Source organism: Natator depressus, chromosome 11, assembly GCF_965152275.1.
Source record: "Natator depressus isolate rNatDep1 chromosome 11, rNatDep2.hap1, whole genome shotgun sequence".
Lineage (NCBI taxonomy): Eukaryota > Metazoa > Chordata > Testudines > Cheloniidae > Natator > Natator depressus.
Window position 1 is genome coordinate 43,582,050 of NC_134244.1, and position 16,549 is coordinate 43,598,598.

Consider the following 16,549-nt stretch of genomic DNA (forward strand, 5'->3'; position numbering starts at 1 on the left):
AGATCACTTCTATAAGTACTTGCGTTAATTTTCCAAAGGAAGATACTATGGAAGAAGGCAGAGATTCAACTTCTTCTCGTCTAAAATTAGAAGCAACTTGTTAGGCAAAGGAACAGAATTCTAACATATAGGTCATGGCTTCAGGAAAATACAGTAGAAGGAGGATCCCAAATTCTAATTCTGGCTGAATCATTTTGTCCCCTTGGGCAAGTTACTTGACCTCCTTGTCCCAAAGTGAATAGTAGGAAAATTAGATTTAAAAATAGGTTGTAATTAAAAATATGAGCTAAAATATTCTGGGCAACACAGTGAATTCACATTATAAAAGATTACTAATCTTTTAAACATATTTTAAAATAGATCTCTGCTAGAGTCTAATATTAAAGTATGGTCACATGTCATAAGGATTTTTTAATATTCTGCCACAACACACACAATTTATTAAAAGCTTATTTTTCAGAGTACCACATCTATTTGCACTTACAATAATTCTATGTTTCTGATGTAAACAATACAAAGATCTTACAGAATGATCTGGACTATATTTAGAGATTCCTACCAACTTAATTACTCAAATGGTTGCCATTTTTCCTTTTACCAGCAAACTAAATATAGAGGGTTATCTGTAGACATCCAGAATTGCTAAAAGGGGAGCAACGATTCCCCAGTGTGGACTGGAAAGGCCAAGTTCCTAATGCAACAGATGGAAAGGGGCCACAACTTCATCTGGCGTACATCTGTGTAGTTCCAATGAATTCAGTTGAGCTATACCAATTTACACCGGCTGAGGAACTGACCCAAGGTTCCTACATTTAAATTATATTCCCAAATAGAATTTGAGAGGGTTATAGAAAGCAAGAGAGAAACTGTTTGTGTTCCTTTCTGTAAAGATGTCAGTCGTTATGTGTCTTATGCTGGCATAACATAAGAACATACTATTTCTACATGCAAGGTTTGTAGCCCAAATGGTCAAATTAGAAATTCAGAATCCAACAGTCAGCAGTTTCTGATTCTGAACTTCCTAACTTTTAAACAACTTTTTTCAAGTTACAACACTGTAATGAGATTATTTTTAAAAGTACTTCTGCTTTCAGTCTTAACGATAATGATGATATGGGAATCTACTTCGGAATCTAAAAAAAAAAAAAAAAAAAAAAAAATAAATCACCATCGGCATCATCATAATTTATACTTTTCAATAAAAACAAGTGCATTTGTTTCCGCTGCATACTGCATTTGACTAGTGATGCAACACTTGAGGCTGTAAATTTAAACCTCTTACTAACTTCTGAGTGCATAACCATTCCTCTGCAGAATTCCTGTTGAAAATCTGCATAGCCTGATGTATAAACAGCTATTTTGCTCAAAGATGTTAAAAGTACCAGTGGAAATTCCTTGAATTGAAGATGTTTGACTAACAGAAACTCAGAAGCTGAGCAGAGCTTCTAAATTCCTGCATTCAGAGTTACTTTGCTTATGGCCTTATCTACCCTAGTCAATTTTAACATGCAATGCATGGACCCCATAATGGATTTTAAGATACATGACAATACAGAATTTCAAACAGTGCACACACAGATGATCACACCACTGACTAAACTATATTTGCTCTAAAGAAGTCTAACCACCGTATCATCCACCACTATGTCAATCTCTACCAGTGCAACATCAGTGTAGACGACAAGCACTAGCTGCAAAGGAACAATTAGTCCACTTACCACTGTTTCAGAATATACCAGTCACTCCTTGGGTGGCCTCTCTGGTTAAGTTTGCCTGAGACCAAGCTTTCCCAGAATCCTGCCACTTGTAGAAACTGAGCTGCACCAACCTTTAGATCATGATGCACATAACTCTCTAACTCACAACTCCTTCTTCGAGATTACTATGTTACAAAGCAGCTTTTGGAGCACAGCTCTGAAGAAGCCAGCCTGTGAAAATGTTGCAAGCTGGCCCAAAGCAGAAATTAGGGCACTTGTTAATGTGAAGTCATGAGATGATTTAGGTGCAACTGAACCTAATTTGGAATATCCTGTTTTATGACAGTGTCCCCAAGCATCTTGCCCAGCAGGGTATCTATCACTCTGGGAAACTGCCAGAAGATAAAGGGACTGAAGATCCAACATATTGAGATGTGAAATACCAAAAGCAGCTAGGGGCAGGTAGAAAATCCTGACCATTTGATGCCATGCTGCTTGTAAGTTTTGAGCAGGATACTTCAATCATCATCCATTCCAGTGGCACAATCACTGTTCCATTCTAATTGCAGTGGCAAGCAGGCAAGTACCACTCTTAGTCACAAGCATTTCAAAAAAATAAAAGGAATTTCCTCTTAGCTTGTTATGACCAAGCAGCCATGAAAATATTGAATAGCTCCATTTAGTCATAACAACTTTTCTTTAGATGAGTTATGTGAAGATTTTTTCAAAGTATCATAATGGGATATTAATCTCAAATGCAGCAAATAGGCAAGCCCTCAAGAGTAAAACAAAACTGATTTTTTTTAAAAAACATGTCTTGACAGATTAACACACACGCACAGTCAACTTGTCAAGTATGTAAACCATGTTTTGCAAGAGGCTCTGCCTGGATTATATCATACTTACAAAATATAGCATACAATACCAACACAATAAACAATAATTTTTAAACTGCAGGTGGGTAACTTTTTTCAATGTCATACAGCAACAAAAAAGACCTTTCCTTAAAAGGTTTGAAATTAAATTTAAATTTAATTTTCAGTTCCAGTTTTAAATCCTGGAAATCTGACATTTTCAGTCTGACTGTATAGCATCTGGGGCTGAGATACTGGGATGCCATTAAATTCAACTGATATTTCTTTACCCCGCCTCTTTAGTTTTATTGCTCATAAAAAAAAAAAGTGTGTCTTGGAGAGTGATGTCCTCTGTCTATAACACAGGTACAGAAATGGTTGGAAGTGCAGGCTTCCCTGAAGGGACCACGTCAAGACAAAAGAGCTTATTTCAGTACTGACCCTTTTAAGACTGCTGACAATATTCCCAAATAGCACCAGGTGTGGTTGTTTGATGCGGATGAATGTCAAGTTAAAAACTGGACTTAGCAGAAATTAAAAAGGTATATAATCAGTGTAGAAAGACCTCATGATCTTCACAATATTGTATATGTGGTTAGTCTCCTAAGCAAAAGTTGCAACGCTGCTAAAATCCCAGAATTTTATGTGTATGACCACAGGAAACTAATTTACCATATCTGACAGTGTGTACATGGCCATCATTTCATCGCACTGTTCTACCGGCTTCCCCATGCCTGTGAGGTATCAGGGGACTGACATTCAGAAAAGGCCTGCTCCCAGAGGACTTCAGAAAGTAGATTTCATATCAGTTTTTATACCCTGCCCACTCAAAAGAATGAAGTCGGTCAGGAGAGCACAATACTCTCATGGCTGTTGCATTTCTTGTTGGAGGGCTATTCAGCTACTGATCTAGGATTCAATTGTTTTGGAGGACTAGCATTTTGCCTCCTATTATCACAGGGGCATTTTTTCAAATAAAGCAACAAATACTGTACGTTTGGTCAAGGGGAGGGTCTTTTTAAAGGGACACTGCTAAGGGATATAGCCATTATTGTATTTGCACAGTAACATTTCTAAAAAAACTTTAATATACATTCCAACTGCACAGCTAACTTTACACTGAACCAATTAGTCTAATTTGCATCTTCATCTGGCTCTGCAGCATATAAATTACCCCAACCTTCGTATAACCTCTGAATTTTACTCAGTGTCACATTAATATCTGTGCTAGGTATTAAAAAAAATAAATTGATTGAGAGGGAGCAGTTACACTGTTACCAAAAATAAGCTTATTTTAAACCTTTATTATGAGGCCCACTTATTAACATTTCCATACTATGGCTCTGATGCATCAAATTGTCATTTTTGTGTTAATTGTTATGAAGTGAACGTAAGACAATATGTAACATAAAACCAAATACAATGTAGACATAAAAACATGTATTCAATCACTGTTTTGGATTATCGGTGCTAGGGCTACAATAAAATGTCTGTTACAAAATCTGAGCAAATATTTTAGAAAGAATTCAAAATGGCTGGAGACTATAAACAGAAGAGCTTCATAAAAAAAAAACCAACTACACCACCATTTTTCTCCACATTTGCTGACAGATTTCTCAGTTATCCAAAGAACGTTATAAACCAAATTCACAGCCCTAGTTAGGGCTTCAGACAGTTGCGTGTTTGGAAAGGGCTTTGTTTAAAACATGTACTCTTGGGTCACAAGGATACAAGCTGAAAGTAAAACAGTGCACTCCTTTGCAGAATGCATACTTTCCTCTTGTTCTAATGTTTTTTCGTTTGACTTTTCTCTTTATAAAAATTCTAAAACTTAATTTTAAAAAAATCCAGAGTTAAGGTGTTCACTGCACATGCTTCACTAGTATATTGTGTACCGCAGGAATCGGCGAACTTTGGCACACGGCCAGTCAGGGAAATCCGCTGGCAGGCCGCGACGGTTTGTTTACCTGCAGCATCCGCAGGTTTGGCCGATCGCAGCTCCCACTGGCTGTGGTTCACCGTCCCAGGCCGATGGGGGCTGCGGGAAGTGGCGGCCAGCACATCCTTCGGCCCGCACCGCTTGCCGCTGCCCCATTGGCCTGGGACGGCGAACTGCAGCCAGTGGGAGCTGCGATCGGCTTAACCTGCGGATGCTGCAGGTAAACAAACCATCCTGGCCCGCCAGCAGATTTCCCTGACGGACCGTGTGCCAAAGGTTGCCGATCCCTGGTGTACAGTAACCTACTATTCTCAGGACTTCAGCAATACCTAAGTTTATGGTTAGTAAACATATTACCAACAATTAAGGAGTGACTGTTGCTACCATTGCTTTTTCCTGTCCAAACTCCAACTCTAAGTATAAAAAGATTAAAACACATTGAGTACTTTAACTCCAAATTCCTTTGCTCATTTTATCTTCAGATGAGGCTTTCATGTTTTAATGTAGTTATATATTTATATACCACTGATACTTCTATTGGTTACATTTCTTATTGGTTGATTTAATTGCTTAGCCTTATTACACGTTTGTTTCACTAAGCTAGTAGGTAGATTACTGCTGATCAGTATTAAAGTTCTACTGTAAATCAGTCCGCTTTTGAAATTGCCAAGTTTACAATTTCATGTTTTCAACTACTCTTACCTGACTTTTTGCTTTAAGTAAAAAGGTTGCATAACCAGTAGATGGACTTTTTCCAAAACCTGTTAAACTAGATTACTACAAAGAAAAAGAATCTGTACAATTTGTTGTGACTTTCCATTTACCTAAATTTGCTCTTTGCCACATTCTGTATACACAATCTTTAAAGTTTGACAGAGAAAGTTATCAAAAAAAAAAAAAAAAAAAAAAGGAATAGATTTTTAAAACAAAATGTTTCTGTTTTTTTAAGAACCTGTTGAAGTAAAGAAATACATTTAGGGTTGGAAAGTGAAGCTTTTTGAGTCCAAAACAAACTAAGTAGGTGATTAACCTGGTGACTTTGGAGGACTTTTTGCTGGTTGCAATTCAAACACAGCAGCAAGGGATTAATATTTAATTCATGCCAACAGGGTTACTGTTGAGACTTGTGCTCCACTAAGCCTCAGTCAATACAATTATTGTAAATACACCGCACTTTCACAAGCTGGCACATTTATACTCAGTGGTTTAACAGTACTAAACTTATCTTTGCATCATTTCAAAGAGAAAGGGAAAAAAAGCAAATGTGGCAGATACAATAGCAAATTAAAACCCTACCTTCACCCAGCCCAAAGTCATTTTTACATAACTAAACCTTTCCTGACACCCCTAGTTTCTTTGGTTTAATATACAGATGCAGAAAGATGTGTGAATATGTTTGTTAATAAATAACACTGATTAGAAATTGCATTGTATGGTACCATTGTATGGTACCATTCTATGGTGCCATTCTATGGTCAAGACAGGCAACAATCTTGCTACAGAGTAGTTAAAATGAAATATCTTTATTTCCTTCCTTTCCATTAAAAAAAATGCATAGCTCTGACGTTATAATAAGAAAATGCATATTTCCTTCTTAGGTATGTCAGTTTACCATGTTTCTGTATCCACAGACTGGCGTTGTTTTATTAAGACAGTCTTGTATCAATACTTTTTTGATGCTTTTGAGAAGCTTCTACAGCTTCTTGTTGAAGGACCAAAGTTAATATTAAGTTTGGTAATTATCAATAGAACAATGGTATAATTCAGAAGTAGATAAATGAAATGTCATGTGTTCATTAGCTGCTGCAAAATCCTACCTCAACGTGGCGCAGCAGTTACCCTGGCTTGTCTGACAGCGAGGATAGAGGAGTGTGTTCTTCAGTAGGTTCAACCATGCTATTAAGGCAGAGTGGACAAACTACGGCCCACGGGCCACATCTGGCCTGCGGGACCATCCTGCCCGGCCCCTGAGCTCCTGGCCCAGGAGGCTGTCCCTCGTCCCCCACAGCCACACCGCCATGCGGCGCAATACTCTGGGCGGCGGGGCTGCAGAGCCCAGCCTGACCCAGTGCTCAGCACGGCACGGCTGCCTGTCCTGGTGCAGCCGCACTGCCAGCCACCAGTGCTCCAGGCAGCGTGGTAAGGGGGCAGGGAGCGGTGCTGGGGGGGTCGTGGGTGGGGTGGGATAGAGGGCAGGGGAGTTTGGGGGGTGGTCAGGGGTGTGGATAGGGGTCGGGGCGGTCAGAGGGCAGGGGTCCCGGGGGGGGCAGTCAGGAAGGAGAGGAGGGGTTGGATGGGGTGGCAGTCAGGGGGCAGGGATACCGGGGGGGGGGGTGGATGGGGCAGGGATACCGGGGGGGGGGGGTGTCAGGCAGGAGATGGGGGGCATTTAGGGGCAGGGGATAGTTAGGGGTGAGCGGTCCGGGGCGGTCAGGAAGGAGGCGGAGTTGGATAGGGCAGGGGTCCTGGGGAGGCAGTCAGGAAGTATGGGGGGTTGGATGGGGCGGCGGGGGGCAGTTAGGGGTGGAGGGTCCGGGGGTGGTCAGGGGACCGAGAGCAGGAGGAGTGGATGGGGCAGGAGTCCTGGGGGGGGAGGGGCGTCAGGGGGCAAGAAGCAGGGGCTGGTCCATGCCTGGCTGTTTGGGGAGGCACAGCCACCCCTACCGACTCTCCATACAAATTTCAGAAACCTGATGCAGTCATCAGGCCAAAAAGTTTGCCCGCCCCTGTATTAAGGCGTCAGACTTCCAACCCAGGGAGAGGACAGCTGTCCTCTGTCTTGAGGCTGGGTGCTATGTAAGTTGAGGAGGTAAATGCACCACTAACAGCATAGCCAGCGGGTGGATGAAAAAATGGCTAAAACAACATGAATAAATGGGCCCCAACTCCCCGTGCACGCCTCAATCTGTTCTATGACGTTGGTGGGGAGTTCAGTCGATGAGAGGCTGTTAAGAATCTCAGGGGCCAGAAAAAGGACTGCCCTCTAACTGCAGGATACTGACGAGAGACGATTCTATCAACCATCAAATGGAGGAGAAGGCAAGGACAGCTTGGGACGGACATCTTTGGTCTCTGTGAAACACGGCGAAGAAAGGAGATGGAAGTTAAGTGGAGACACAAAAACACCATCATGTTGAGAAAAGGAGAAGCCGTGAGAACCGTTGGAGGAATCTGCCTCATCATCAACAAGGAATGGTTTTCAAAAGTCATCTCCTGCAAGTTCAAGTCATCGTGCATCGAGTGCTACACCTCCAACTGAACAAGAACAGCATCTTCAAGATTATTCAGCTCTATGCTCCCACAAGCAAAGATGCCAATATGGAGGAAATCTATCAAGAGTTCGAGGAAACCCTCGCTCAAAAATCCACATATACAATCGCGATGGGAAGATTTCAATGCCGGAGTTGGAAGCAGGAAAGAAAGTGAAAAGTTCATTGGAAGGTATGGCATTGGCAAACGAAATCCACGAGGAGAGTGACTGGCAACTCTGGTGGAGACAAAAGAAATGTTCATTGGTAACACTTGGTTTAAGAAAAAGGTTGAGAGGAGGTGGACATGGATTGTGCCCAATGCGAAGAACAAGAATGCGATTGACTATATTTTGATTGATAAGCGGTGCATTGTACAAGACATCTTAGTACCACCATCATTTAACACCGGTAGTGACCATCGCTTGCTCAGAGCACGGCTCAACTTCAACAAAAAGGTGGAGAAGCAAGTGCTACAGATGGCAAATCAGAGACAGCGGCCAAAAATATTTGACGAGGCAATCTTGAAAGCAAACATTTCCAAGGAAGACTGGAGTCTTATAGATAACTGTGATGAGGATTATAAAAAGTCACTAATAAATTGAGGCAATGTGTGAAATTAACCAAGGAAGAAAGACCGAAGGGAAGAATCTCGGAGGAAACTAGGAACTTGCTAGAGAAGCGGAGAAATATGAAGCAAAATGATGGTGACCTCCTCTGCAAGTTGATAAGAAGACGACTAAAGGAGAACTTTGAGAAGTACAGAAATGAAAGGCTCTAAAAGATGGCTGAAGATCGCAGAAGCCTTAAAAAAATGTAAAAGGGAATTGACACTGTACAGGTCAACAATAATGACACTGAAGAACAAGGATGGAAAACCAGTAATTGACAGAACAGGGATGGAAGCGGTCTTCAAATATTTCTACATTTATCTGAGACACAAACAGTTCAATGTCCCAGTACCAACACTTCAACAGACCAATGAGCATGTACGCCCAGTCCTTGTCAGCGAAGTTTGACATGCAGTTCACCAAATGAAGGAAGGAAAAGCCCCAGGTAAAGATGGACTGACAATCAAAATTATAAGAGCTGGAGCTAAGACCTCTGGGAAACCCTTGCTCAGAGGTTTAGCCGTTACTTGGAAATGTAGAAGATACCATCTAGCTGGAAGGAATCCAATACCATTCTGCTGTACAAGAAGGGCGACTGTGAAGATCTAAAGAACTATCGTCCAATATGTCTACTCTCACATGTCTACAAGCTGTTCACCAAAATAATAATAAAATGACTGTCACAGAGTCTGGATGAGCAGCAGCTGAGAGAGCAGGCAGGCTTTCGAAGGAATTTCAGCATAATGGACCATATTTTCCACTATGAACCAGCTATTGGTATGCTAAAGGGAATACAAATTCCCTTTATATATTGCCTTAGTGAACTATGGAAAAGCATTCGACAGCGTAGAGATCAATGCAGTGTTGAAAGCTCAAGCAGGGCATCAACACAAACTATTTCAAATTATTAAACGAAGCAAATTTTGACTGCACTACAGATATAACTTCATTTGATACTCCCCTTCACATCCCAGTTAAGAAAGGTGTGAAACAAGGAGACACAGTTTCACCAAAACTCTTCCTTGAATGGTAATGAGGCGGATGAATTGGAAGGGTGAAATCAACATCAACGGAGAGCAGTTAAACCATCTCAAATTCACAGATGATAGAGTGTTGATCGCCAAAAATACTATCAAACTACAGAAAATGCTGTGAGAACTCAACACAAAAAGCAGCCAAGTCAGACTGAAAATTAACCACTTCAAAACGAAATTTAGGCAGTCTGATTCCTTGCCAAAAGTCAAAACAACAATCAAGGGAGAACAAATAGAAGAAGTTGAGCAATATGTCCATTTGGGCCAAGAAATTAACCTGCCACACAATCAGGAAGGTGAACTCTCGCGAAGAAAGAAAGCATGTTGGTGCGCATTCATTTCTATCAAGGATGTCCTCCAAGGGGGGAAAAAAAGAAAAAAAGAAAAAAAAAAAAATCAACAAGGCAACATGCGCCAGCCTCTTCAACTCAACAGTACTGCCAGCAATGTTGTACAGCAGCAAAACATGGGCACTGACAAAGACAAGAGGAGCAGTAACGGTCTGTCACAGAGAGGGCGATGGAAAAAAGAATTCTGGGAATTTCAGTCTGCGACTGAGTCCCCAGTGAAGTGATCAGACAGCAGAGTGGAGTGCAGGATGTCATCATTGAGAGCAGGCATAGTAAACTGCAATGGGCCGGGCATATAGCGAGGCTCATTGACAATTGATGGACTGCAGCTGTCACCGAGTGGTACCCACGGGAACTGAAACGACCGCTCAGCCGATCTCCAAAGAGATGGGAAGAATTTATCGTGAAAAGACATGGCCGCATATGGAGACGGAAGGCCAGGATACGAGAAGAATGGAAGATGTATTGTGATCGGTGCAATCTCTATGAAGGCTGAAGGACCGATAGATCAAGGTGTTGATTAGAATTTTCTTCTTCCATTTCTAGTGTTTCTCAAACCAGGTAGTCCTATCTATTCCACAGAGGTTCCATGGAATTTAAGAAAATTAATACCCTTCCCCGCCCTGGCTTACTAAATTGATTTTGGTCAGGACCACAATGGCAGCACTATCTTCCAAACAGTAAATACTCTTTTTGGTGAGTTCTAAAGGGAAATGACCCAACAGAAAAGAACAGAACAGATTTTGGGTATGGGAAATGGTACAGTTTGTAAGTATTTTATTTTGATCAGTCATTCATTTTCGGTTACATATTTTGGCCTTTATGGTTGAGCAAGGAATATTCCATTGTTGATGGAGAGCCAATGTAAATTTTCCCCCTTTTTCAGAAAAGGTGGGGATAAGGAGCCAGAGTTATTCTTCCCCCTGAAACATTGGTGGGAAATGTACACAAACCTCCCACACAGTACCATAAAAATGGCTGTAGTTCTTCCATGCCTGTGAGATAATCCAGCTGCTCCCTGCCTACACTGAATGTTTTCTTTTCCTCCCGGTTTGGTCTCTTGAAAACATTTTTCAAATTTTAGGCCAAACATCTCTAACTTTAGGTGCTAAACTTGAGTTCTTTAGGACCAGATTTTAAAAGGTGCTGAGCACTCACACTTCTACTCATTTCAATTGTAATTGTAGATTCTCAGCAGGACACAGGACTGTGTGCACATTTTAGATATTTACAAAAAAAAATCCTGCCTATTTGAAATGGTGGCAGTTAGAGCTTTATCAACACTACAGCAAATTCTGGTATTTTACCACCATTATACCTAGACCCATAGAAACAGTTAAATACATCAGAGACTCTTGGAGCCTTGTCTACACTACAGCTTCTACTAGTTTCACTGAAGGAGTGAGTTTTTGTTTGCTTTGTAAATTTTCTTAGTGTAGACAAGAGCTACGTCTCAAGTTGAGCACACTAAAATGGGGACACCCACAACTAATGGACGCTTTCTAAAGTTTGGGTACCAATTTTTTTTTTTTAAAGAGATTGTGTTTTCTTTCCTCCTCTACTCCTCTGTTAAATTTTGTCCTTATTCTTAGAGAGATGGCTTTATTCAGATTTTAACACTTATCCTCACATGACACAGAGCTGCAGAATTCCACTGTCAAGGGATAACGGTGAGGCCCTTTTTCACTGACTCAAAAGTTCTCCGTTAGTGTGACAAATGGGGGTTCTGTCTGTACCACTTCTGAAACTGTATCATGAAATTACTGTCATGTATGATGAATCCCCTATGAGCTACCAGGGTTGTTTCATGTCTCTGCCAGGCCAGAGACTATGGTGAATGATCAGCACTCAATGATCATCTATTCAAAATAAAACACTTTGAGACAATAGATTTGCTCTACCTGGGAGAAGAAGCTTCCTCCTCCTGTCTGAAAGGAGTGTGTTTTGGGCAGAATAAAAGAAGGAGAGGAGAAGTCTATAAAGGAGCTCACAGGGCAGAACACACAATCCTATAGACTCTCCCCCTCCGCACACACAAAGACAACCCCAACCAATCATACACCCCCATATGGAACCCCCCTTCAGCAAAACAACCCATGCATGAGCTTACCCTCCCTCTCACAGACACACAGAGACATATATAACACTTGCACACAGAGAACAGGTGTCTCCTCTAGGCCTTTCTGCACCAGGCTGAGCTGAGTTGCAACAAGACCAGTGTCTGCCCCTTTGGAACCAGCATGGGACTCCCTCCCCAACCCCACCTCCCTCTGGACTCCCTTCCTAGAACAGAGACAGTCGGGAGAATCTGTGGAAAGCTGCAGTGAAGGGCCCACACCCCAGCACCTGGCACATTGTTTTGGAGAGTAGTCCAAATACTGAACAATGACAATAGGACCCTGGGCTGATGAGAAGCCACTCCTAAGTCTCCCAGTGGGGGGAAAGGGAAGGCTCATCAGCACATAACACCCCAAATGTCTATGTGCAGTCTCTGAAGGCCAGAGCTGCAGACACAAACATTCTGGAACAAAAAAACCCAGCACAAGAGAATGAGAGGAAATAGAACTGTCCCATTACTGTGAAGTTGGGGGAGGAGGGGAAGGCACAAAGAATGGGACAAATGGCTTCCCACACTAGGGAACATCAGATCCAATACAGCCCCAAGATGGGGAATGGGACATGAGGCCTTTTCCCTCTAAGGGGCACCAGCTTAGGGGCACAGCTTCCAGCAAGCCAGTTCTTGGAGATAGTAGCACCTGCTCGAGGATTTGGGGTGTTCTGCACATGATCTGCTCTGTGCCTCCTGGGCAGGGCCTGGATTCACCTCTATACATAGCACCAGCATGGAGCCTCTCCATCTTTTCCTCCAAAACCACTGCCCCTGGGAATCTGGGTCAGTTTTTCCCCAAATCAAAGGCTTTAATCCTTTTCTTTTCTCTATTTAAAGAAAAATAAAATTGCCAGGAACTCAACACTCCTGAGCAACCCTACAATAATAAACCATTGAGTACAAGTAACCTTACAATAACAAATCAGTGTGGATAGCCTGCACAGCCCAGCACTGCTGAGCAACCCCATAATCACAATGCAGCCCAGGCATGCCAAGGGAGGGGAAAGCATTGGATGGGAAAACTCATTTATGTGATAAGTTCCTGCTCCCCTTTTGTTCCAAACAAATATGAAGTACAGAGTACACAGTGAGCTGACAGGGGAATCAGAGCTGCCTGCCAGGAGCACCCACCCCATGGTAACAGGCTGGGCATGGCACTTATCTGCCACTGCAGATGACAGGGAAGAGGCAGTTGGGAGGATGATGGTCAAGGAGGGGGTGATTGAAAGGGAAGCAAGGGGATGGCAAGGGCAGAAAAGGGTCAGAGAGGTAGAAGTGGTCTTTCTGGGATAAGAGAAAGAAAGAAGTTGAGTGGCTCAGTTTGAGACAGCAAGTCCCCAGCTCCCTAGGGCCTTGCTCTGAGGGCCAGCACAGATGCAGGCTGTGGAGCTGGGGTAGAGCCACTTTGCACCAGATTATGACAACAGCGGCTGCTGCAGGGGCAAGGAAAGCAGAGGGGTGAAGGATCCTGCCTAATGAACACAGTTCATCTCCCCAGGACTTTCAAGGGAAGGGTGAGCTAGCGAGGGACATTGCATTTAGAATGTTTTATTGTTTTGGGTATGATCTATACTTTCCTGTGCTTTTCATAATTAAATATAAAGAGCATAAATATAAGACTGAACAAAATGAGTGTACAGACTGCTTCACAACTGCTGCATGCCGCTGAGTGTTAAATTATAAACCAGAAGCTTCACACCTTATGGGTGAAATTCTGGCAGAAGGGTGTGTTTAAATACTGGGGAGTCTGAAGGGCCAGTACTGTGTCCAGAGGAACACAGTAGCTGGATAGCAGGTTCTGACACTCGGAGGCGGGTGCCAGAGAAGGTCTGCACCTTGAGTGTGCACCCAGGTACCCAGACATTGGGGCAGTGGCTGGACTCCATTTGGATTTCAGGAGCCTGAAACACTGTGGGGATCCAGAGCACAGAAGCTTGGATTCCCCTCATAGCGATCCTACTGGATGGCCAGGAAGGAGTGCTCACTAGCATCTGTTGATGAATGTCATAAATGGCTGCAGGATATATTTTTTTGTCTTCTCCTGAAGTCCCTCTCTTATATGTAAGGCCCTACCAAATTCCCCGCCATGAAAAACATGTTACGGGCCATGAAATCTGGTCTTGTGTGCTTTTACCCAATACTATACAGATTTCATGGGGGAGACCAGCGTTTCTCAAATTGGGGATCCTGACCCAAAAGGGAGTTGCAAGGGGGTTATAAGGTTACTTTAGGGGGTCATGGTATTGCCACCCTTACATCGACACTGCTTTCAGAACTGGGCAGCCAGAGAGCATCAGCAGTTGGCTGGGCACCCAGCTCTGAAGGCAGCACACAATACCATACCATTCCACCCTTACTTCTGCACTGCTGCCTTAAGAGCTGGGTGGCCACAGAGTGGCAGCTGCTGACTAAAGGCGCAGCTCTGCAGACAGCAGCGCAGAAGTAAGGGTGGCAATACCATACCACGCCATCCTTACTTCTGCACTGTGCTGGCGGTGGCACTGTCTTCAGAGCTGGGCCCAGCCAGCAGCCGCCTCTCTCCAGCTGCCCAGCTTTGAAGGCAGAGCTGCTGCCAGCAGCAGTGCAGAAGTAAAGGTAGCAGTACCACAACCCCCGCATAATAACCTTGCAAAATCCTCCCCCCACTGCAACTCCTTTTCGGGTCAGGACCCCTACAATTATAACACTGTGAAATTTCAAATTTAAATAGCTGAAATAATTAAAATTTACTATTTTTAAAATCCTATGACTGTGAAATTGACCAAAATGGACCACGAATTTGGTAGGGCCCTACTTATAGGAAGGTGATCTAGCATGAAGATATGAGACAGAAATAAATTCATTTAGTTGGCAATTTAGTTAAAATCCAACAGTTTAACAAGTAATTTGCTTAGTAAAAACTTGGTAAACACTTTCTGTACTACAGATAGCATGACAGCAGATTCATATTCTTCAGGATACTTTGCCAGGGGAAAAAACCTAACAGATTCCCCTATGCAGATACTCTAATATTTTATGAGACAATTTACCAGTTTTTACTATTGGTCTCACTCCAGTCTAAACTCTTAACTACACAGCTCTCCCTTCCTCACAACTTTAATCATATTGGGAAGATACTCATTTTCCACTCTTCCCATCATGATGCTCAAAACTTAAAAAAGTCAGTAACATTTGTTAAGTTCACCTGGATACCTTACAAAGCTACAAGAGGTATACACCACTATCTCTCCATTTAATTCAATGTTATCTGTCATCCAACAAGACCTTTAAATGAGGCCCATCACAAATCTTATAATCTTCCTTTATCTTACCTTTCAGAAGTGAAGCACTTAACACTTATTTCATTGTACTCTTAGATTCATAGATGCTAAGGTCTGAAGGGACCATTATGATAATCTAGTCTAACCTCCTGCACAACACAGGCCACAGAATCTCACCTACCCACTCCTGTGAAAAACCGCACCTGTGTCTGAGCTATTGAAGTCCTCAAATCGTGGTTTAAAGACTTCAAGGAGCAGAGAATCCTCCAGCAAGTGACCCGTGCCCCATGCTACAGAGGAAGGCGAAAAACCTCCAGGGCCTCTTTCAATCTGCCCTGGAGGAAAATTCCTTCCCGACCCCAAATATGGTGATCAGCTAAACCCTGAGCATATGGGCAAGATTCACCAGCCAGATATCCAGGAAGGAATTTTCTGTAGTAACTCAGATCCCACCCCATCTAACATCCCATCACAGGCCATTGGGCCCATTTACCATGAATATTTAAAGATCAATTAATTACCAAAATCATGTTATCCCATCATACCATCTCCTCCATAAACTTATCGAGTTTAATCTTAAAGCCAGATAGATCTTTTGCCCCCACTGCTTCCCTTGGAAGGCTATTCCAAAACTTCACTCCTCTGATGGTTAGAAACCTTCGTCTAATTTCAAGTCTAAACTTCCTGGTGGCCAGTTTATATCTATTTGTTCTTGTGTCCACATTGGTACTGAGCTTAAATAATTCCTCTCCGGTATTTATCCCTCTGATATATTTATAGAGAGCAATCATATCTCCCCTCAACCTTCTTTTAGTTAGGCTAAACAAGCCAAGCTCCTTGAGTCTCCTTTCATAAGACAAGTTTTCCATTGCTCAGATCATCCTAGTACCGCTTATCTACAGTAAGCATTATCAATCACCTGTTAGTGTTTAATAGGAAAAAAAAAAAAAGCCATTTTCACTTTCCTACACACAAGTAAAATTTACCCCAAGAACCATGCAGAGAGGGCTTCTGTCATTCCCTCTCCTGGGGTTTTTATCAGAAGAAAGCAACTTAAAATTTTATTTGGGGCTCCATCCTGGTCCCATTCCCTCCTGGGTCTCTCACATTCACTTTTTAGAGCTATGTCAGGCCCTTTATGGAGCAGGGATTGCTGGCTGCTTGGACATCTGCCCTGTCCCTCCCCAAACAAGTGGGCATATTGCTTTGAGGGCCCACACCTCAGGTTCTGCTGGCTCACAGAAATCAAGGGGTTAAACTAACAGTGTTTTAATATACCTTCCCCATCCCTTGTTATAAATTTAAATATTTTATAGAAGATTAGAATTTTCCATGTAATAAATTTAAGCATTAGTTTTATTACACCATAAAATATGACAATGTATTAGAATAGCTAAACAAAGAGTGGGTGTTCAGGAAGAGAGGATTTGTGGCTCTGCAGACCAG

General features: G+C 42.5%; 1 protein-coding gene across 1 annotated transcript in view; it reads right to left on the reverse strand.

The window, feature by feature from the left end:
• NFE2L2 (NFE2 like bZIP transcription factor 2) overlaps positions 1-16,549 on the reverse strand; it is a 42,541-nt gene that overhangs the window by 21,813 nt on the left and 4,179 nt on the right. The window lies entirely within an intron of this gene.